The sequence below is a fragment of the Amia ocellicauda genome, chromosome 4 (genome assembly GCF_036373705.1).
Source record: "Amia ocellicauda isolate fAmiCal2 chromosome 4, fAmiCal2.hap1, whole genome shotgun sequence".
Classification (NCBI taxonomy): domain Eukaryota; kingdom Metazoa; phylum Chordata; class Actinopteri; order Amiiformes; family Amiidae; genus Amia; species Amia ocellicauda.
Window position 1 is genome coordinate 14,785,710 of NC_089853.1, and position 23,203 is coordinate 14,808,912.

Genomic DNA, 23,203 nt, shown 5'->3' on the forward strand with positions numbered 1-23,203 from the left:
TTTTTATAATAGCACCATGCAAATTTAGAGGTAGTTTTAAGTCAAGTAAAGGTGACAAATAAATATCCTGCAGAGCTCCCTAGTAGATCAGCTAGTGAAAGCTGTTTATTTATTTGCAATTTATTGTAAAAAAAAATATATATATATATATATTTATATTTATATATATTTATTTTTCCTTTATTAGCAGGCACCCTTACCAAACTTATAAGGGTACACATATCTGCTCTTTCTATATCAGATAGACTGACAAAGTAAATCCAGGTGAAAGCTATGATCCCTTACTGATGTAACCTGTTAAATCCACTTATTTCAGTGTAGATGAAGGGGAGGAGACAGGTTCAAGGATTTTTAAGCCTTGACACAAATGAGCCATGGATTGTGTATGCGTGCCATTCAGAGGGTAAATGGGCAAGACAAAATTCAGTTGTGGGCTGATACCTGGCAGATGAAATTCAATGTGGACAATTGCAATGTATTACATGCAGGTAACAAAAATGTCCACTATAATTACACTATGTGAGGAATAGAACTAGATGAAGTAACACATGAGAAAGACCTAGGAGTCTATGTGGACTCCTCACTTTCTCCATCCAAACAGTGTGGGGAAGCAATAAAAAAGGCAAACACAATGCTAGGGTATATTGTCAAAAGTGTAGAATTTAAAACAAGGGCAGTAATGTTCAGACTGTACAATGCACTAGTTAGAGCTCATCTGGATACTGTGTACAGTTCTGGGCTCCACACTTCAAGAAAGATATCGCTGCTCTAGAGGCAGTTCAGAGGAGAGCAACCAGACTTATTCCAGGTCTGAAGGGAATGTCCTACTGAGAGACTTAGGAACTGAACCTTTTCACCCTGGAACAGAGGAGACTATGTGGGGACTTGACTTCAAGACAGAAAACAGGAGACACTTCTTCACACAGAGAGTTGTCACAATCTAAACAAACTCCCTAGCAATGTGGTTGAAGCTGAAAATTTGGGAACATTTAAAAATAGACTGGATAGTATCCTTGGATCACTTAGTTGTTTATGGACACCAAACGAGCACGATGGGTCCTCCTCTCATTTGTAAAATGTATTATGTTCTCAAAATATTGAAGTCCCTTTGAATGGGGGTATGGTAGTAGGTGCGTCAAGGTGTGTCTAAAACTGCAGTGCCGCTTTGTTTTTCATGCTCAACAGTTTCCGTGTATATCAAGGATGGTCCATCACCCAAATGGCATCTAGCCAATGGCAGGCAAGTGGTCTAAAACACTGCTCATTGACGAAATCTTCCAAAGGAGGCTGACATGAATTGTGCAGAGCAACAGAAGGGCTACAATTAGTAGTCAACAGACAGTCAAGTACAACATTGGGGCTAAAAGACCCATAAAAGAATGCACAACATGTCGTACCTTGACATGAGTAGGGTATGGCTGTTGACAACCTTACAGTGTTCCACTTCTTACAGCAAAATGCAAGAAACTGTAGTTGCAGTGGGCTAAGGAACAAAAACACTAGAGGATTGGAAATACATTGCCTGGTTCCTGCTGTCCATCTGTTAATGGATATTTTCAGCAGGATAATGCCACAAGGTTAGGATAGTCCAGGAATGGTTCCACGGACATGACAGTGAGTTCATCTTACTGCAGTGACCTGCCCAGTCAATCCATTTAAGCATCTGTAGGGTGAGATGGAACGAGTTATTTGGAGTAGAGATCCACTACCAGCCAACTTGACACAACTGTGAGAAGCATTGGAGTCAACATGGGCCAGCATCCCTGTGGAACGCTTTTGAAACCTTGTAGAGTCCATGAAGAATTGAGGCTGTTCTGAGGGCAAAAGGGGGTGCAACTCAATATTAGGAAGGTGTTTTGTACACTCAGTGTATGTACAGTGAGGGAAAAAAGTATTTGATCCCCTGCTGATTTTGTATGTTTGCCCACTGACAAAGAAATGATCAGTCTATAATTTTAATGGTAGGTGTATTTTAACAGTGAGAGACAGAATAACAACAAAAAAATCCAGAAAAACGCATTTCAAAAAAGTTATACATTGATTTGCATGTTAATGAGGGAAATAAGTATTTGATCCCCTATCAATCAGCAAGATTTCTGGCTCCCAGGTGTCTTTTATACAGACATTGTCTGTATGACAATGTTGACATTATTGTCACCTTCTCACCAAGCTGCTTGGCGATGGTCTTGTAGCCCATTCCAGCCTTGTGTAGGTCTACAATCTTGTCCCTGACATCCTTGGACAGCTCTTTGGTCTTGGCCGTGGTGGAGAGTTTGGAATCTGATTGATTGATTGCTTCTGTGGACAGGTGTCTTTTATACAGGTAACAAGCTGAGATTAGGAGCACTCTCTTAAACGGTGTGTTCCTAATCTCAGCTTGTTACCTGTATAAAAGACACCTGTCCACAGAAGCAATCAATCAATCAGATTCCAAACTCTCCACCACGGCCAAGACCAAAGAGCTGTCCAAGGATGTCAGGGACAAGATTGTAGACCTACACAAGGCTGGAATGGGCTACAAGACCATCGCCAAGCAGCTTGGTGAGAAGGTGACAACAGTTGGTGCGATTATTCGCAAATGGAAAAAACACAAAATAACTGTCAGTCTCCCTCGGTCTGGGGCTCCATGCAAGATCTCACCTCGTGGAGTTTCAGTGATCATGAGAATGGTGAGGAATCAGCCCAGAACTACACGGGAAGATCTTGTTAATGATCTCAAGGCAGCTGGGACCATAGTCACCAAGAAAACAATTGGTAACACACTACGCTGTGAAGGACTGAAATCCTGCAGCGCCCGCAAGGCCCCCCTGCTCAAGAAAGCACATGTACAGGCCCGTCTGAAGTTTGCCAATGAACATCTGAATGATTCAGAGGAGAACTGGGTGAAAGTGTTGTGGTCAGATGAGACCAAAATCGAGCTCTTTGACATCAACTCAACTCGCCGTGTTTGGGGGAGGAGGAATGACCCCAAGAACACCATCCCCACCGTCAAACATGGCGGTGGAAACATTATGCTTTGGGGGTGTTTTTCTGCTAAGGGGACAGGACAACTGCACCGCATCAAAGGGACGATGGACGGGGCCATGTACCGTCAAATCTTGGGTTAGAACCTCCTTCCCTCAGCCAGGGCATTGAAAATGGGTCGTGGATGGGTATTCCAGCATGACAATGACCCAAAACACACAGCCAAGGCAACAAAGGAGTGGCTCAAGAAGAAGCACATTAAGGTCCTGGAGTGGCCTAGCCAGTCTCCAGACCTTAATCCCATAGAAAATCTGTGGAAGGAGCTGAAGGTTCGAGTTGCCAAACATCAGCCTCGAAACCTTAATGACTTGGAGAGGATCTGCAAAGAGGAGTGGGACAAAATCCCTCCTGAGATGTGTGCAAACCTGGTGGCCAACTACAAGAAACGTCTGACCTCTGTGATTGCCAACAAGGGTTTTGCCACCAAGTACTAAGTCGAAGGGGTCAAATACTTATTTCCCTCATTAACATGCAAATCAATGTATAACTTTTTTTAAATGCGTTTTTCTGGATTTTTTTGTTGTTATTCTGTATCTCACTGTTAAAATACACCTACCATTAAAATTATAGACTGATCATTTCTTTGTCAGTGGGCAAACATACAAAATCAGCAGGGGATACAAATACTTTTTTCCCTCACTGTATGTATGTGACAGTGTGGGGGGTTGATCCAGCACTGCCATTGGCTATGAGGCGTTTTTAAGGACACAAACGCAGGGATATGGTGTAAAAGTGTAGATTTATTGTACAGTGCTCTGTGTGCAAACAAACACAAACAAAAACATTCATTCATTTCATTCAGCGTTATCTGTAATACTCAACCTGACCTGTAATTCTTAGGGTACAATTTGTACCATGGTTCTATCTCTATCTAGGTAGCTAATCATGTGAAAAATCACAATTAACTTTTACTAATGATTAAGAAGTTATAATAATTACCTAATAAAAAAAAAAACATATTAATTCTACTTCTTTAAAGCAGTAGGCCACAGACATGTTAGCATTGCGATAGAATACTCATGAAATATTATATCAACTGATACCAATAGTAAACTGCAGTCTTATATAGGTAAAAGTAGTTTTTAAGGTGATAAACTAATATTTCAGTATTAATATCTCGGGATCATAAAATGTGTGTCACTGTATGAAAATGTTGTCGGAGTTAAATAAGCAATACAAAAATGTTAGTTGCATACACAAAGCAGTGTGCTAAGTAAATGTATTTTAAACCACATTTCCAACTTGGGCAGTGGAAGAACAACCTTGACACCAGCACATTTTATTTCACTGACAGTCATGTTTTTTCATGTCAAATTACATTCTAAAGTAAACACTTAACACATGTTATGTGGTATGTTAGGTGAGAATTTGCTCATTGTGAAGAAATATCATTTAGGGTCACTAAACAGAAAAAACATGTAACAAAACACAACCTTGCTTTGGATTCATACCATTGTCTTTAAAATAGTGGTAACATTGTAAAATCTGTTGGGTTCATCTTTGAAACTGAATACCACAAAGGGACCTTTGACTACAGTAGAAATGATAAGAGCTTTTATTTTTTTTTTACTCTGGTTAAATATCGTCTGTATGAACAATGAGTTATCTGTGGCAAGATAAGATGACAAGCAGTTTGCCAAAAAAAAAAAATCTTCATAGTTCACAGTTATCAAAAATAATTTCCCTCTTCCCCAAGCAACAATGGTTTGTTTAAAAGTGAATAAGTAAACCCTAAATCATAACTATAATGGTAATTGAAATTGCTGCTTCATGATTCCACTGTTAAATAATATTTTAGCCAATCGTAAAATAATGAAATTAACATAAATACCAAGTCTCCCAAAATTAGCTAACTAAATGGAATGAGCCTTCAGTGTCAATTAAGTCAGTGCCTGGGCACATTACATGCTTGTTTTAACTCTGTTGTTACAGTTTCTTACGGCATGTTTATTGAGCCTGGAAAACTGCAAGAAAAGGAATAGGAATTACAGTAATAATCTTTTAGCAACAATAAGAGTGAAGAAGTGAGGAAAGAGTGATGGAGCAAAACGAGCATATATAGATATAAAGAGAACAAAAAGTGTGAGAAGTAAGAGGAGCAAGAAGTGTTAAAGAAGAGGAAAAGTGTAATGAGAGACATTTGCCAGGATATTTCAATCCTGTGCCCCAATCTACTGTACTCCCTTCTACTCCTCTGCAGCCTTCTTATTTTTCTGCCAGTAAATTCTCTGGATTTAGTCGGAGATTCATCATGACTGCATATGACTTGCATAACCATCATCAGGAGATAGTCCGCTTTCAATACATAGGCAGTATGCCTAGTATATTGTTAATACTACCTCAATGATAGTTTACATCCCGGTCTGGTATTTAAGACCAGGAAATGGTTCCAGTATCTTTGATTGTATCTTTGGCATAATATTTGAGTAATCTTATTTGAGGAATACTGTAATTTGACCATTTTACACAAAATACTGGAAAACCATGCATTAGGGGCACAATGACCAGAATTATGTTTTGTTTATCCTGTCCACTAGGTGAGTACTACTGTGACATTCCACTGACATTCCACTGAGGATTTTATCACTTTTAAAAGTGTTTAAAATGATCACTACTATTCTATGTGGTAATCTGGTGTGAGAAAGTGCATCAGATATGTGTTCTGGCTTTCTTGTTACCACAAACTGATACGTTTTATGATTCCAGCGTTAGGTCTCTCTGGTTGTCCATATGGGGGAAATTGAATTCCAAAGAATTAGGAGAAAGAGATAGGGAATTGTGCATCTATATTTCTATTTGTCTGTTTGTCTAAAGTTTATATATTTTGTATTCCTTAGCCCTTACATGATTTTTACAAATTGATACTTTAGTGTTATGGTATACTTTCCCAACAATCTCTTTACAATCTGTAATAAACTCCACAGGGTTGTGGTTGAAGATGAAAATTTGTGAACATTCAAAACTAGACTGGATAGGATCTTTGGATCACTTAGTTAATAATATGAATGGCCACCAAATGAGCACGATGGGTCGAATGGTCTCCTCTTGTTTGTAAACTTTCTTATGTTCTTAACAGTCAAATTATGACAAATGTTGTGACTTCTCTCCCTGCTGTCCATGCTGCATCATTTGTAAAAGATGAAAATACATTATAAAACCGATGAAACTGAGTGTTCATAATCCCTGCTATGCAATGTGTGCGGTTGGCAAATAACATAAAGAGACTGGAACAAATTAAAACATTTACAGCAGACCGTATGGTAACTGGAAGGTGTGCGGTCCCACTACTAAAACCTGAAGAAACACCAGTAAAGAAAAAAAACTTCCAGTAAAACTGTAAAGAAGCACTGGAAATGGACTGTTGTGTGGGGAAAATTGATGTTTTCACAGCACTCTAGAAGAATGGGCTACATAAGGCTTGAATAGTATTGTACATCTAAGGAAACAACTGGCTCACAGCCCCTATAAAACAAGCCATAAAGACACACACATGGTTTATTGATGTGCTGTAGAATCACTTAAACCTGAAACCACTAGTAACTGATGAACATTTTTGGTTTCATAAACCAAATCAGCACAATAATTGACAACGCACAAAAAAGTATTGGAATACACAGCAGAGTTGAGACACCTAACAATCCATTAAATCTTTGCACATTTCATCCACTCACAACAGCAAGTCTACTTAAGACAGGTTTTCACTAGTGCTTGATCAAAACAACAGTTCTTTCAAGGAGGCATTGGCACACTAAAACACATAAAGGCTAACAATGTAGTTGAGGATAACACTCAAAACAAAAACAAAACAATGTTGCCAATAATAGAAAATGATGGAACAGTGCGCGTCGGGTTCAAGGTCAACTCTGTGCTTCATGTAGACTAGTACCCAAGGACCCACATTGAGGACGTCTTTGGATCACTAGCATGTGGTGAACTTTCGTGTAGAATTGATTTAGTTTAAGCCTACATGCAAATGGAAGTGAAAGAGACATCCAGGAAATTACACACTATTAACACACACAAGGGTCTTTTTCAGTTTAACCTTGTGTTTGGTATTTCCTCAGCTCCACCAATCTGGCAGAGAGCCATGGATCAGTACTGTAGGGGAATCCCAGGCACAAAATGGTATCCGCATGACATCATTGTGACGTTAGCAGATGAACACTTGGATAACTTACAGAAGAGAACAGACTGAATTTGGCCTGAAAGTGAATAGAAATAAATGTGAATTATTTGAGGAAGAAGAATTCTTTATTCCTCATAAGGTATCAGTGCAGTGCTGTCACACAAAATGGTTAAAGGAACAGCGTAACCAATTGCTTTGGCATTACAGTTCCTGACAGCAGAAGAACGTAATTATGCTCAAATCGACAGGGAATGCCTAAGTCTAGTGTGAAGAGTAAAGAAGTTCAACCAGTGAATTATTTTTCAATGGCATGATATTTACCTTAGTGACAGATCAATAAGCCTTGGTATCTACCTGTACCTGTAAGGAGTGTTCCAGCAATAGCGGTAACACCTCTGTAGAGTTGGGCTCTGTTTCTAGGTGCACACACCTATAATACTGAGTACAAGGGCATCAGACAGCACGGAAATGCAGATGGCTTGTCACACCTTCTGCAAGAAACACCTCATCCTTCAGCGACAGCGGATCCAATTGACATGTTTCACATAGAGTAGATGGAAGCACAAACAGATACAGTGAGGGAAAAAAGTATTTGATCCCCTGCTGATTTTGTACGTTTGCCCACTGACAAAGAAATGATCAGTCTATAATTTTAATGGTAGGTGTATTTTAACAGTGAGAGACAGAATAACAACAAAAAAATCCAGAAAAACACATTTCAAAAAAGTTATAAATTGATTTGCATGTTAATGAGGGAAATAAGTATTTGACCCCTTCGACTTAGTACCTGGTGGCAAAACCCTTGTTGGCAATCACAGAGGTTAGACGTTTCTTGTAGTTGGCCACCAGGTTTGCACACATCTCAGGAGGGATTTTGTCCCACTCCTCTTTGCAGATCCTCTCCAAGTCACTAAGGTTTCGAGGCTGACGTTTGACAACTCGAACCTACAGCTCCCTCCACAGATTTTCTATGGGATTAAGGTCTGGAGACTGGCTAGGCCACTCCAGAACCTTAATGTGCTTCTTCTTGAGCCACTCCTTTGTTGCCTTGGCTGTGTGTTTTGGGTCACTGTCATGCTGGAATACCCATCCACGACCCATTTTCAATGCCCTGGCTGAGGGAAGGAGGTTTTCACCCAAGATTTGACGGTACATGGCCCCGTCCATCGTCCCTTTGATGCGGTGCAGTTGTCCTGTCCCCTTAGCAGAAAAACACCCCAAAGCATAATGTTTCCACCTCCATGTTTGACGGTGGGGATGGTGTTCTTGGGGTCATTCCTCCTCCTCCAAACACGGCGAGTTGAGTTGATGCCAAAGAGCTCGATTTTGGTCTCATCTGACCACAAAACTTTCACCCAGTTCTCCTCTGAATCATTCAGATGTTCATTGGGCTTGTACATGTGCTTTCTTGAGCAGGGGGACCTTGCGGGCACTGCAGGATTTCAGTCCTTCACGGCGTAGTGTGTTACCAATTGTTTTCTTGGTGACTATGGTCCCAGCTGCCTTGAGATCATTAACAAGATCCTCCCGTGTAGTCTGGGCTGATTCCTCACCGTTCTCATGATCTTTGAAACTCCACGAGGTGAGATCTTGCATGGAACCCCAGACCAAGGGAGACGGACAGTTATTTTGCGTTTCTTCCATTTGCGAATAATCGCACCAACTGTTGTCACCTTCTCACCAAGCTGCTTGGCGATGGTCTTGTAGCCCATTCCAGCCTTGTGTAGGTCTACAATCTTGTCCCTGACATCCTTGGACAGCTCTTTGGTCTTGGCCATGGTGGAGAGTTTGGAATCTGATTGATTGATTGCTTCTGTGGACAAGTGTCTTTTATACAGGTAACGAGCTGAGATTAGGAGCACTCCCTTTAAGAGAGTGCTCCTAATCTCAGCTCGTTAACTGTATAAAAGACACCTGGGAGCCAGAAATCTTGCTGATTGATAGGGGATCAAATACTTATTTCCCTCATTAACATGCAAATCAATTTATAACTTTTTTGAAATGCATTTTTCTGGATTTTTTTGTTGTTATTCTGTCTCTCACTGTTAAAATACACCTACCATTAAAATTATAGACTGATCATTTCTTTGTCAGTGGGCAAACATCCAAAATCAGCAGGGGATCAAATACTTTTTTCCCTCACTGTATATTCAAGGACATATCACAACTCTGTTGTTTGCAGTTCACAGAGAAATATTCCCTCAACACTGCACAGGCACATCCACAGTAACAAGCTGTCCAATGACATTTCAGCCACAACTGCACCTTTTTCCCAAGTTGAAGCCTGTGAAAGGTCCATAAGGCGAAATGTGGCGCTCATTTCATAGAATTAACTCTTTCGACTCATTTAATAAATATTTAATATTTTGTTACTAGTCATATTTTGCATAACTATAGAACAGATACAGCAAACGTACATACTGGTATCATAATTCCTTCATCCTTCCACTGTTCCTTTCAGAAGATATCACCTAGAGTTGTTTTATTTGAACATGGTGTCTCTTCAGAACATGGTCAATGGTTAAAAATGTGACCTTGTTGACCCCATGAAGTACATCATTATCATCAATCTTGTTCTGTATTTTACAAAGGCGGCTGTCATTATTGGCCTGGATCATCTAAATTATCTTGCAGTTCAGTGATGAGGCAACTATGATCTTCTTAAGCTTGAAATGATAATGTGACATAAAATTATTAACTTTTTCTCATTTCCTAAATCGGTGTTAATGCAACTGTACACAAATACATCAATATCAAAACGTATACCACTGGAACAGCATTATTATTTGCATAACTGTCATTTTTGTTTCTTTTCACACAAAATGCACATCATAAGCACATCTTTGCAAACATTAATACAAGTCTCAACATTTGACACACAATTCAATTGTATGAGTCTTATTAATCATAATCAAAATCCTTTGGCATTAATATATACCTCATTTGTACAAATGCAAATTGCTCAATCACCCATCAAACCTTAATCATGAATATAAGAGTCTGAAGGTGAATTCAGTTGTTGGTGATAAATGGAGAAGGTCAGAGAGGAAGGATGTGAAAGACAAGGATGAGAACCTGGAGCACTAAGAGGAAAGGGTGTCCGTATGCTTGGAAGTAGGATTTGACACCAAAATGGCAGGCTCACTTGTAATTTCTCAAAGAGACATGGAAAAAGAGCTGGTTAGAAAATGAAGACTAATCCTAGTAGATCCACAGTGTCATCAATAATTCAGATCTTCAGGAATGATATCTGTTAACTGACCATTCTTCTATTTTTTGTATTTGATTACAGTATATTTGTAAGTGAAGTGCAGTTTTGTTGTCATTCAATTCCTGTTTTCCATTATTAAGAAATGGAGAGACTAATGCAAAACTGTGAATCTGTCTAGATCAGGCTGTCCTCAAAAACTGAGCATATGGGGAAGAAAGGCACTAGTCAGAGAGGCCACCAAGAGGCCTGTAGCACATCTAAAGGAACTGCATACAGCAACAACACCCCAGCTGCTTCAAATCATATGTATCTTATTGTAACCTATATCACTGGAACATTTAGTGTTAGCACAGCTTTGTCTGGTCTGGAATTTAAGATACAACCTTCCACATTAGAAATGTGTGTCATACAGGGGCATAGGTTTAATTTCAGAATTGGGGGGACATGATCTTTGAGTATTGAGGACATGTGAATATTGGGGTGAAGTATCACCTACGCCCTATGGAGCCGGGCATACAACATTGGTGGAACAATTTAACGTTCTCTCAACATTGGGCGGGATGTGTCCCCCCGTCCCCACCTGAACCTATGCCTATGGTGGCATACCCACTCAGTCATTAAACCACCCTCTGGGTAGATACCAACATGTATTTTTAGTTTTTTCAACATGCCAGAGATGGTCTTGTTGCGTGCTTGCATTGTGCATAGTACAAAGTACATTGTACATAGTACACAAAGTCTAAAGATTTCCAAAATAGCCAACACAATTTCAACAACTGACTCCAACATTTTCAAACTTCACTTAGGTAAATATACTCTAATCATAAGTGTTCAGTTACTATTTCAGACACTACCCACTAAGTATTTATACCCAGAAAACAATTGGCTTTCTTTAAAAAAAATGTTAACATTGCTGCCAAATGTTTGCTTCCTAGACAGTGGGTATCCTAAAGATCCGGGAAATTTAGAGTAATGTACCACAAACATATCACATAGATTACTAAAGCTGAATACTCTCATTTGCTTTATTCCCTCTGAATATTGTTAAGATTCACCTACTGTATATAGATTGCAGTAATTGTTGTATTGGGCCATTTCATTTTGTTAGATAATTAAATTAGTCTTTAAAATAAAGTTTCCAGACATAGCTGGCAAATCTCCATTTTAAGGTAAATATTTGTCTTCAGGACTTGGTTAGGCATGTTATTATTTGCTTATTGAAAACAAAAGGCTGCCACCATGCAGCAGATGTCTGAATCACTCCATTTAAACTGCTTGACGATACAGAAAGCAAACAATAGAAGAGCAAATGAGCAAAAAAATGTTTTCCAGATTTTCTGAAACTAGATAGCTCCATGGGCAGACTTGATTAAATACCAACATCTCAATAACATAGTACAGTAAACTGTGTAATGTGTGCGAGTGTATTATTGCTATGAGTTCCTTTACAACTGGTTTGGGTGCATGGCTGTAAGTTGCCAACCCCTGCAACTTGTGACAACCCTGTCATTTCTCAGGAATAGCTGGTTCAATTTACAGTCTTGCTGAGCCAGTTTTTCAACAGTTTCAAAGAAATGAAGAACTGAAAAGTGGTTTGTGAGATAGACTGAAGGACATGTAAAGAACTATACAGGTAAACAAATAAGTGCATTTGTGTATTAAGATAACTTTGAACACCAGATTTTACAGTTTAGAAAGAATAGCAACACTTTGTTCTGATTCCTCATTTAAAGTTATTCTGGATTACCATTTTTTGCAAATGCCCGCCACTCTCCATTTTTTAAATTTTAAAATAAATTAAGAACACATCATACATATATTTCATATTTAAATAAATTGTGAGTAATGCAGTGAAAGGGATAGATTAAACATTCAAACTGTTTTTAGTTTTTTTTTTTTTTTCCAGAAAAGCACTTAATATTTAATGGCATTAAACTAACATTTATTGATAACAAGCATAGGCAACAAATCACAAGGGGAAGCACTTTTTTTTACTGTAGTTACTGATTTTATTAAATACAATATAGTATATGTAATAACAGATTAATCTATATAATTGAATTGGCATACATTGCATTAGTTGTTCTCTTCCTTAATTCCTTAAATGTGTGGATGCATAGCCCCAGCTCTGATGGGTTACATTATTCTGAATCTTGGTTTTATAAATCTGTTGCTGATTATGATGTTAATATAACAAGCTATATAATGTTTTGGCAACACAGATCATCTAAAGAGGATGGGGTTCTATTTATGCATTTGCAATGTTTACTGTACTAGTTTTATCAATCCCTAAATAACTTGATTTACATCTAATAAAATGTCTATGGCATTTCATCACACACTTTTCATCACCAGGGACATTTCATCACCAGGGACAATTCATTACAAATTACAAATTACGTAAGTCTCTTTTGATTTAGATAGAATATTTTGTAATACCCTATGATTCCAAAACAACCTTTTATTCAATCCTACAGTTACCCACGGCAGTTGTAAAAGATACTAATCAAATACTATACACAGAAAGTTAATATTCAAAAAAACTAAAAATAAACTACAATCATTCCTAGTAAAAACACCAAAACCAAGCAAAACTTTTTAGTTTAACTACTTTCCACAGGGTAATAGTACCTGGGTCGGTGAAGAGCAGTAATCTGGTATTTCAAGTTCTAGGGGTGACATCATGTTAATGGAAAATAAATAAAAGATTGTATAGCTTTAGACCCTTTGTTGCCAGTTCACACTTGGAAGCAGTGGTCTGTTAGGGAAATCAGTATTGTATGTCTACATAATTAACCAGTAATCAGACAAGGCTATTTGTCTAACAGTTTAATTATCTTTAATTCTAAATCTGATCTATTCATATTTTCCTATTTATCTGATCAAATCATAGTAATATATTTAATTTGGTTATAATCAAGATTGTACTGCCTGAGGGGGGAACCTCTGCTAATGAATGATTAGATGAAGCACCTCCCTATAATTGTGTTAAAGAGTCTCTCCAGAGCACATCCCCCAAGAGATACGACTCAAGTCTTATGACTGCTGTTTGACTGTCCCAATTCCTCCATTCCTTATATCCTAAATTATTTCACTATTAACTAACTGCCTAGAGGGGAGGCAAACCATTGGACCTAAAGAGATATACTTTTCTCCTAGTACGTTGTTTGTTTTCTCTCCATCATGTCCGGTGGTTATATTGACTTTTATGGTAACTTTATTGTAATTGGTTTAGTTTTCTTTTACATTTGTGAAATCACACTCGCCGTGAAGGGCACTATACCAAATAAAACCTGATTGATAAAAACGATTAGCTGATAGAGTTTATATATATGGTTGTATTTAACTATTTTAACCCTTAATTTTAATAATTATTTGGTGATTCTCTTAATTCAATAAATATTCTTAATTAACCTATTTATTTATCATTTGTATATTTCCAGAGTTTTGCAGTAAACCAATTCAGCAAGAACTAAAGAACTAAACTAAAGCTTTTTTAAAACAGAAATGGGTTTCAATGTTTACTATCTACAGTATGTACTAAATATTATCTTGTGTTTTGTTTGTGTTGTATTTTTGGGAGTATTGTTTAGTAGTTGGGATATTTCTGTGTTTCAGGCCTAGTAACAGTAACCAGGATTTGCAGAACCCCTCATGAATTCAGTAAATACCTTTCTATTATGTTTAATTTATCATCATAAACTGCTAAAAGACAATAAGATAACCAGCAATAAAAGGGCAAATATGAACCATGGTGCAATGTCAATATGAGCTGGAAATGCTCAGATTTCACGATTTATAACTTAATAACTTCATGTCAGTATATTTTTTAAGAAAATTCTGTTCAGTGGAAGCATTGACTGTATTAAGCCTGTTCAACATTTCAAAGCAGGAGACATATACTGATTTGCATTATGCTGCTATCAGCAACTGTATGTTTGAGGTAAATACATGCAGAGTAATAATTTTTGAGCTGAAGTCATTGTCTTGCCAAATCTGTCAAAGGCTGCTCCCGGGTCCTAAAGTAAAATGCACACACACACACACACACATCCAGTTGATTTGATCACCAGCTCCTCTTTGATCATCTAATACTATTTGGTCTTCTAGGTTGATTTTCTTTTCTTGGTATCCTTTCTATAGTTTTAGTCCATCTCTGATCTGCATTTCTTGCAATGTCTGTCCCATTGCCATTTTAAACTCTTCACGCTTCCAATGATGTTGTACACTTTTGTTTGTTTTTTGTTTGATAAGAGTTCATTCTTGATTATAATTTTTGTGTAATTATTTTATTTAATGACCAGGTTTTGGAGCCATAGTCGAAAAATAATAGTATGCATTGGTCAACTAATTTTCTCTTGAGGCAAATGAGCAATTCCAAATGTATTACATCACATTTTTACTCTTCTTTGTATTTCTTCTATAAGATCTCCATCTGTGCTGCTGTTGTCCAAGGTAGACAGAACTGTTAATCTCTTCATGTTTCATGTGATCTACTTCTATATTCTTGGTTTGAACAAAGAACATGACATTATTGAAGTACATTTTTAGTCCAGTTTTCATAATTACATCTGAGAGTTCCTGAATTGAAATCTGTATGTTTTCAGGTAATTTGGCAAAGATGATAAAGCCATTGGCAAACTGAAATAAAAGCTCAGTTTATACTCATTCCTTTTTCTTCCCCATCCACAAACTTACAAGTGTTGCTATGAAGAGATGTAGAGATTGTGTCTTGTTCATGTACTCCTTTACAGATTTTGATTTCGTCAGCATCTTGGTGGAGTTTAATTGTTGATGTGTCATTGCTGTAGATAAATGGAATTAGATTAATCTGAATGCTTTGAATTCTTTGAGCACTAATTACCAAACATGTATAGACTGAATCAAAGTCACATTCAATACAGCACAGGTACAGGGGAAGCTCATATTCGTCTGCATCTTTCTAAGACTTCTTGTAGACCTGTAATACTTCTTCTAGTCCTAATGCAATACAGATACTCAAAATATTTCCACACAGACAATATAGTTGGCATTACTGTCCATACCCGATGACATCAGTACTTGCAAGACCATTTCCATGGCTCATCACATTTAGAAAATGAGTGCAAGTGGCTTCATAAATTATAAGTTTAAAGAATGGATGTGAACAAATAAAGGTACTGGCATGCTACTAGAACAAGGTGATGTTTAACAACATATTACGGACTCTTTCTAGCTGCTTTGTAAGTTTCTGTCATTATTAATGAATATTTTATTATCATCTAGCAGCACATATATTCATCATTTATTTATGTATTAATTTTATAATTGGTACAATACCAATGTATTCATATGACAAGTCTATGATTATTAAATAATAATAATCACAACCTACATTTGAAACACTTATTTGGTGGTTCATTTAGTTTGATAAATAATGTTAATTAAATTGTGCACATTTATCAATGATATATGAGTTTGTTTACCATTGAATCAGCCTTGTGCTGTAAATATAATAGATGTTTGGTCAAGATGGATGTTAACTTTTGACCGCCACCTCACTATAGAGTTGTTTACACACATCAGTGTAATTTCAACATCATTTTTGATTTTAGAAGGGATTTTCTGAAATTCAAAATACTAATTGAAAAGCAGAAAATACCACTTTGCTAAAACACAACTGCCTATTTATTGTTCACAGCAGTCTCATCAAAGTTATAGCTATCTAATTCTGTCTTTTTAGTATATATTCAGACTTATTTGCATTCACTCTAAAGGTTAGTCATACTTGCAAACAATGGCAGTTGTGTAGTGTTTCTCTTAGGTTATGAGATTGAAGTGCAGACATTGATTAGCAAATTTGTGTTACAGGACATGAGATAAAAGAGAATGGTTATAATTGCCTTTATCCAAATGCAATAATAATAACTGGCACATTTGCAAGTTTTGACGACAGTATTGAGTGACAGGGATATTATTTACCTAATCCAATATCTTGCAATGGAGGTGTCAACAGTCAGTACTAGCCATCAGAGGACAATTATTTTCCTGACATTTCACATTATTAGAGATAAGATCCTTTTATCACAAAACCAGAAGCATTCAGGGCTTACAGAATAACCTCAAAGGAACATAGGAGCACCCAGGTTCTCCCCCAGGGACAAGATTAATGCAAACTAAGAGAAATCTGCAGCATATACTGGCTTCCTGGTGAAGAATTGTGATTGAATAAACAAGATAGACCATGGACAAAACGTATGTAATGAAAACCTATGTATATACTGTATGGATACTATCTGAATTAATGTAAAAGTTAAAAACATCCACCTTACATAAGATGGTGCTATAGTTTTGAGTACTATAAAGTGAAGTGAAATGTTTTTTGTTTATTTAAGAACAGTATTGTGGTGAAGTCTTTTTATTAGTTCATCCTTTTTCTGCACTGCTCATGCACAATCCATTACATCTCCGCTCTTAAGTTTTTTATCCTTTGAATCATACATTCAGAATGTGTTGAGATCTTCCTTCATCCAGCTAAACATTGCTAAACTACAACAATTCCTCTCATTACATGACACTGAGAAATGGATACATGCATTTGTTACATCTAGATTGGATTACTGTAATGCCATTCTGTCACGTAGCACAAACAGATCTATTTCTGTACTTATGTACAAAGGCTCCCCATGCACTACACAATAGATTTCAAAGTTCTCTTATTAGAATTTAAAGCTCTAAAGGGACTGGCACCTCCCTACTTAAAAGATCTCCTCATCGAATATGCTCCAGGTCGGCCCTTGAGATCCCAGGAAGCTGGTTACTTAGTGGTCCCTAAAATACACAAGAAAACCACAGGTGGTAGAGCATTTAGTTATAGAAGTAAACTCCAAAACTGTGGAACAATCTTCCAGCCTATGTAAGAGATGCCCCCTCTGTCTTAGCCTTTAAATCACAGCTGAAGACTCATCTTTTTAGTCTCTGTTTTTCTAGCCAGTAGTGCTGCCGGTGTGCCATGGACATGCAATGCACAATTGTACCAGTATCTGAGCACAGCAATAGCCCTCTCTGAGGGGCCGACGAGGCACCTCGTCCCCCACCGTGGAAGCCTGATGAGGCACAACCCACCCCAGAGGCACCCCACCACGGGGGGCTAATAGTGCACCCACACCCCAAGGTCTGATGAACCATCGCTGGTGAGAGGCCCCTACCAGAGGGAAGACCACAGCCAGCAGCACTGTTTAAGAACTTTCTGACCTCCTTGCTGCTGTAACAACTATATTGCATGGATGGGAGGCAACAATTAGGCCTAGATTTATTTTCTCCTACATGCTATCCATAGGAGTTTTAGTTTTTCTCTTTTCCGTGGCTAATGATTTATTTATTTAATGTTGGTTTACTTTATTTTATATAATTTAAACTGTTAAAGGTCTATTTTATTTATTTTATTGTCTTATGTATTGATTATTTTATTTTGCTGTACGTTTGTTGTATGTTTACCACCTTGTAAAGTGCTCTGAGGCTACCCTGCGAATTCTCATCTGGAATTCCCTGCTTCCCTCCAATTGTCTGCACACGTTCTTTCTCCCCTTCCACAATCTGAATGTGTCTCCTATTTCTGCTCAGAGTGACTCAATTGTCGGTCTGTATGACTACTATTTGGTCTATTTCTATCTGCTTGAAAGCAGATGTGAATGTACAATATACCAGGTTTTTCTGACAACGTGCTAATAGTGATTTAATTGCTTTGTCAAGTTCCTTGTAGTAAATAATTGTATCTTACTGAAATTATGGACATTTAAATAAAAATAGATAAAAACAGACATTGATCTCTTTAACACTATTATATATAGTGTAACAAGGTCCAGGATAGGATCATAGAAGGACGCTACATACTGGCAAAAATGTTTAACTTGCAGGATGCTAGAAGCACGGTGCAGGTGAGCTAAAACTCCTCCTGAAGTCCATCAGAAGGACTTCCAGTCATGACATTGATATGAGGATGCTGATAGCCATGTTCCACTTGATAACTTTCAAAGAAAAGATTTAGTACCACTCTCTATTCACAATTAATTATCTTCTTCATGGACTGTAATATAACACATTCACACGAAAAGCAACTAAAAAAGCAGAGAAGGATCAAATGAAGCAGAGTAAAATAGAGTAAAATAACTCAATAACTAAATTCCCAGGCAAACAAACGAGATTCTGTACACTGAAGAAGGTATGTCAACGGGGGAGATTCGATCAGTAGATAAGTCATTGGTGGAAAAAAAATTGAAAATAAGTATAGACATTTCAGACATTAAATCGATAGAGTAGGTTAATCAGCAAGAGTGTATTATATCCCAAGTCAAAGAGAAAGGGGAAGATCTGGAGTGGAGAAGTAGACACTGCAATCTGCACTTCTATGGTTTCATGTAAAACAACTGATTAGTAGCTTATATATAGCTTATATAGGTGCTTATATAATGCTCGACTGATGGGGGTTATATAAAGATAGGGTGTAATATATTTATACACCCACACCATTGTTATTAAATGTGAGTATGTTTTTTTATCTTTAACGAAGGCCATGGTCAGGTTTACATGTTGGGGTGGTTGATAAATGTTGGTGATCATTTTCATTGCCATGTTGGTGGATATAGAGCCTGTGTTGATGCGATGGTGCAATTTAACTTGGTAGTTAATTATTATTTTTTGTATGTCTTGTATCAAATGCATTTACTTGTCTTTCTCCGGGGAAAAGGCGTGGTGGTTGGGACTGTGGGTTGGGGGAGGGAGATGGATACAAAACAATGAGGAAATGCAAAATATTTTGGGAAGGAAGGTAAACAAATTAGCTTTTCTCCCCTCCACATGTGCCCTTAGGGGTTTTGTAATCCTTAGCCTCTGGTACCTTAGGTGACATATTTGAACAATTATTTTAAGAATGCAATGTTTAAGGGACATTTCATAGCTCTCTGTCCATTTCCTTTAAAGCCAAGTAAAAACCCTACACTGGGAACTGATGCATGTTCCCAAACACACTTTGTCAGTCACCTACTTCTTTGAAATTTTAATCACAAAAGGTAGCCCTACATTTTATAAGTGGACTATTATGATGGAAAAAGGGTCCGTGAAGGCTGTTAATGCAAAAACAAATAAACGATACTGAAATAATTCAACATATGTAATTTATTTTAATTATTATTATTATTATTATTATTATTATTATTATTATTATTATTATTATTATTAGTAGTAGTAGTAGTAGTAGTAGTAGTAGTAGTAGTAGTAGTAGTATTTGAAAGCCAATGGTAAATAAATAATGGTTAAGTATATTTAATATTTAATGATATGAAGAAAATGTTCTCCAAACTGGGGAAAATCCCACAAACTGCAGCTCCAGTTAGTTTCAATTGAAGGTGGTACTTCGGGGTATAAATTTTGTTATCAGATTCTTTATATGATTTACTAATAGGATAATTAAACCGTCCCTCAATACCCTGAAGGTATATTTTATTAAATTGTTCTGTAAAGAGTTTTGTATGACCCAATGGACGGTATAGCCTCCTCATTATCCATCTATTTACCAATCATCCCTTTACATTACTTTCATCATCTCAATTAGTTGTTACTACTGAAATAATCTGTACAGTATATCCTTATAATGTTAAATGAATATAATAACAATAAAAATGTATGTAAGAAGCACTAATACATCACTAGAGGAAAGTTCAAAAGCATTACATTTTGTGATTATATTATGCATGGTCAGTTTTGGTAACACAGTTTAATGTCAATTATTTTCTACAATTTCAATTTGTTCTGTGAAAATTTTATCATATGAAGATACTTTTCTTGTTTTTCAGCATTCACAGAATTGACAAGTATCTCTTAACCATTCATGTTAATATGGGAATACATTTTTTTTTTAATCCAAATAACTTTCCAGTTTTCTGTTGCATATGGTAAGTTTCTATCCATGTCTGATTTACAGTAAGCATCACACCCTGAAATCAAGTCATAAAGGATGACTTGGAGGAGATCCAAACTACACACTGGTAGTGGGTTGAATGTCCGTACGCCCATCACAAATGTGTGAGCTTTGAGGTGGCTGAAGAGGCTGGAGAGGATTTATTTGGAAGAATAAATAAACACTTGTTAAATGTTTTATACATATGACCCAATAGACGTCTAAAACTTTGAAGTTGGAGATGAGGTCTGGGAGTCTATCTTCTTATTTCTGTGTAGAAGGAATTTATCTGTTATAGATTACTGTATTTAGTTGCATATATATGATACAAAAGTCAAAATAAGATGCATACCTTCTGCCATAGTGTATATTAAGAAAAAGTTGATAATAACAAATGACGATACTACTACTACTACTACTACTACTAATATTATTGTTGATATTATAATTTATAATGATAATAATAACGAGGCTGATCATATAGTGCTTAACAACAATGCAATAATAACAATAACACCAATAACAGATAACAATAATGTTGATTATGTAGTTCTAAACAACAGTAAGATACTACTATGAATACTAAGAGAGAACTGACAGAACCACATCTCCAAGGAAGAGAAGTCTATGCCTGGATTTAAAGCTGCAAAAAGCTGTTCTTTTACTTGGAGAAAATGCTGCTGGGGATTATATAAATAATAATGAAAAAAAACACTCCCGAAGTATCATTCAGAGAACCCTAGAGCATTGAAGGGTTTAACAAAAGCTTCTCTGTCTGTTGTGTGGAAGTCGGGTCCAAAGGCTTTGGTAATGGCAATATTTAATAACTGGTTCTTTTACCTATTTATGCCAGAAGTTGAAATGTACCCTGCCAAAATGATCTCATCAAAATTATTCTTGGGTTAAGACAGTGAACCTAGCCACCCAATTTTCCTATACAATTTCCCTCCTGCCTCCCAACACAACCTCCTTGCTGCAGCCTTTGGACCAAGGAGTTATAAGGAAATTAAAGGCTTACTACACCTGTAGAACATTTGCCCTGGAAAGTAGGGCTACAGAAGGGGAAAAAGCTACCCTGAAAGATTTCAACACAACACTGCAATAAAGAACATTGGGGAGTCTTGGTATGAAGATATACAGACCAAAATAAATGGGGTTTGTAAAATGATTTTGTTAATGATTTTAATTGACTTGAGGAGACTGAACAAAGGCATTCAATCTTGCAACACTTGGTCTGAGAATGGCAGAAAGTTTACAGTAAGTGAAGAAAGGTCAGAAGTAGAGCAGAATTTTTTTTTTTTTTTTTTTTTTTAAAGAACATAGGAAAGTTTACAAACGAGAGGAGGCCATTCAACCCATCGTGCTTGTTTGGTGTCCATTAATAACTAAGTGATCCAAGGCTCCTATCCAGTCTATTTTTGAATGTTCCCAAATTTTCAGCTTCAGCCACATCACTGGGGAGTTTGTTCCAGATTGTGACAACTCTCTGTGTGAAGAAGTGTCTCCTGTTTTCTGTCTTGAATGCCTTGAAGCCCAATTTCCATTTGTGTCCCCGGGTGCGTGTGTCCCTGCTGATCTGGAAAAGCTCCTCTGGTTTGATGTGGTCGATGCCTTTCATGATTTTGAAGACTTGAATCAAGTCCCCACGTAGTCTCCTCTGTTCCAGGGTGAAAAGGTTCAGTTCCCTCAGTCTCTCAGTAGGACATTCCCTTCAGACCTGGAATAAGTCTGGTTGCTCTCCTCTGAACTGCCTCTAGAGCAGCGATATCTTTCTTGAAGTGTGGAGCCCAGAACTGTACACAGTATCCAGATGAGCTCTAACTAGTGCATTGTACAGTCTGAACATTACTGCCCTTGTTCTCAATTCTACACTTTTGACAATATACCCTAGCATTGTGTTTGCCTTTTTTATTGCTTCCCCACACTGTTTGGATGGAGTCCACATAGACTCCTAGGTCTTCCTCATGCATTACTTCTTCCAGTTCTTTTCCTCCCATAGTGTAATTATAGTGGACATTTGTGTTACCTGCATGTAATACCTTGCACATGTCCACATTAAATTTCATCTGCCAGGTGTCGGCCCACAACTGAATATTATCTTAGTCCCTTTGAATGACCTGTGCTGCCGATATTGTATCTGCTGAGCCACCTATTTTTGTTTCATCTGCAAATTTGACAAGTTTGCTAACTATCCCAGAGTCCAGATCATTAATATAGATTAGAAAAAGCAAAGGACCTAGTACTGATCCCTGTGGAACTCCACTAACAACCTCACTCGTTAGAAGCAACTCTAATCGACACCCTCTGTTTCCTATACATCAGCCAGTTCATAATCCATCTACTGACATTACCTTGAATGCCTAAGTACCTTTTGTCTAACTGCCACCAATTCACAACCAGCTGGCTCCACCTGGCACCAGGCACTTCCTGCTATTCCTTGGCTAAATCACCTTTCCTTCAATCTATTTACTTTAACCAATTTAGCAGCTGTACTGAATTGACTTAAATTCAGACAAGATTAACATTTAAGACAGTTAAAACAAAATGAACAATGCTAAGACACATGAATGCATGAAACTAGGAACACAACAAGATGGCTGTCTCTCACCTGTTCTGTGTCTGTCTTTGGCAACTTGTAAATTCTTCTCAAGTGTCACTGAGCATGCATTGTCAGCTGTTTTACTACAGCAGGTTCAGGAAAATCTCAGGCCTATAGGTTATGCCTTCCGAGTGTTCACTGTGTTCACTCCAAACCTAATGTATTGCTGCCTTTAACTTTGCTGGAACCCCTTATGCAAAAAAGGAGCCTTTCCCCATAGTAGATGCATTGCTGTTTTTTCAGAATTGCTGTTTTTGCATTTCAGAAGCCCAGTGATTTCACACGTCTAAAATAATTAAACATGAATAT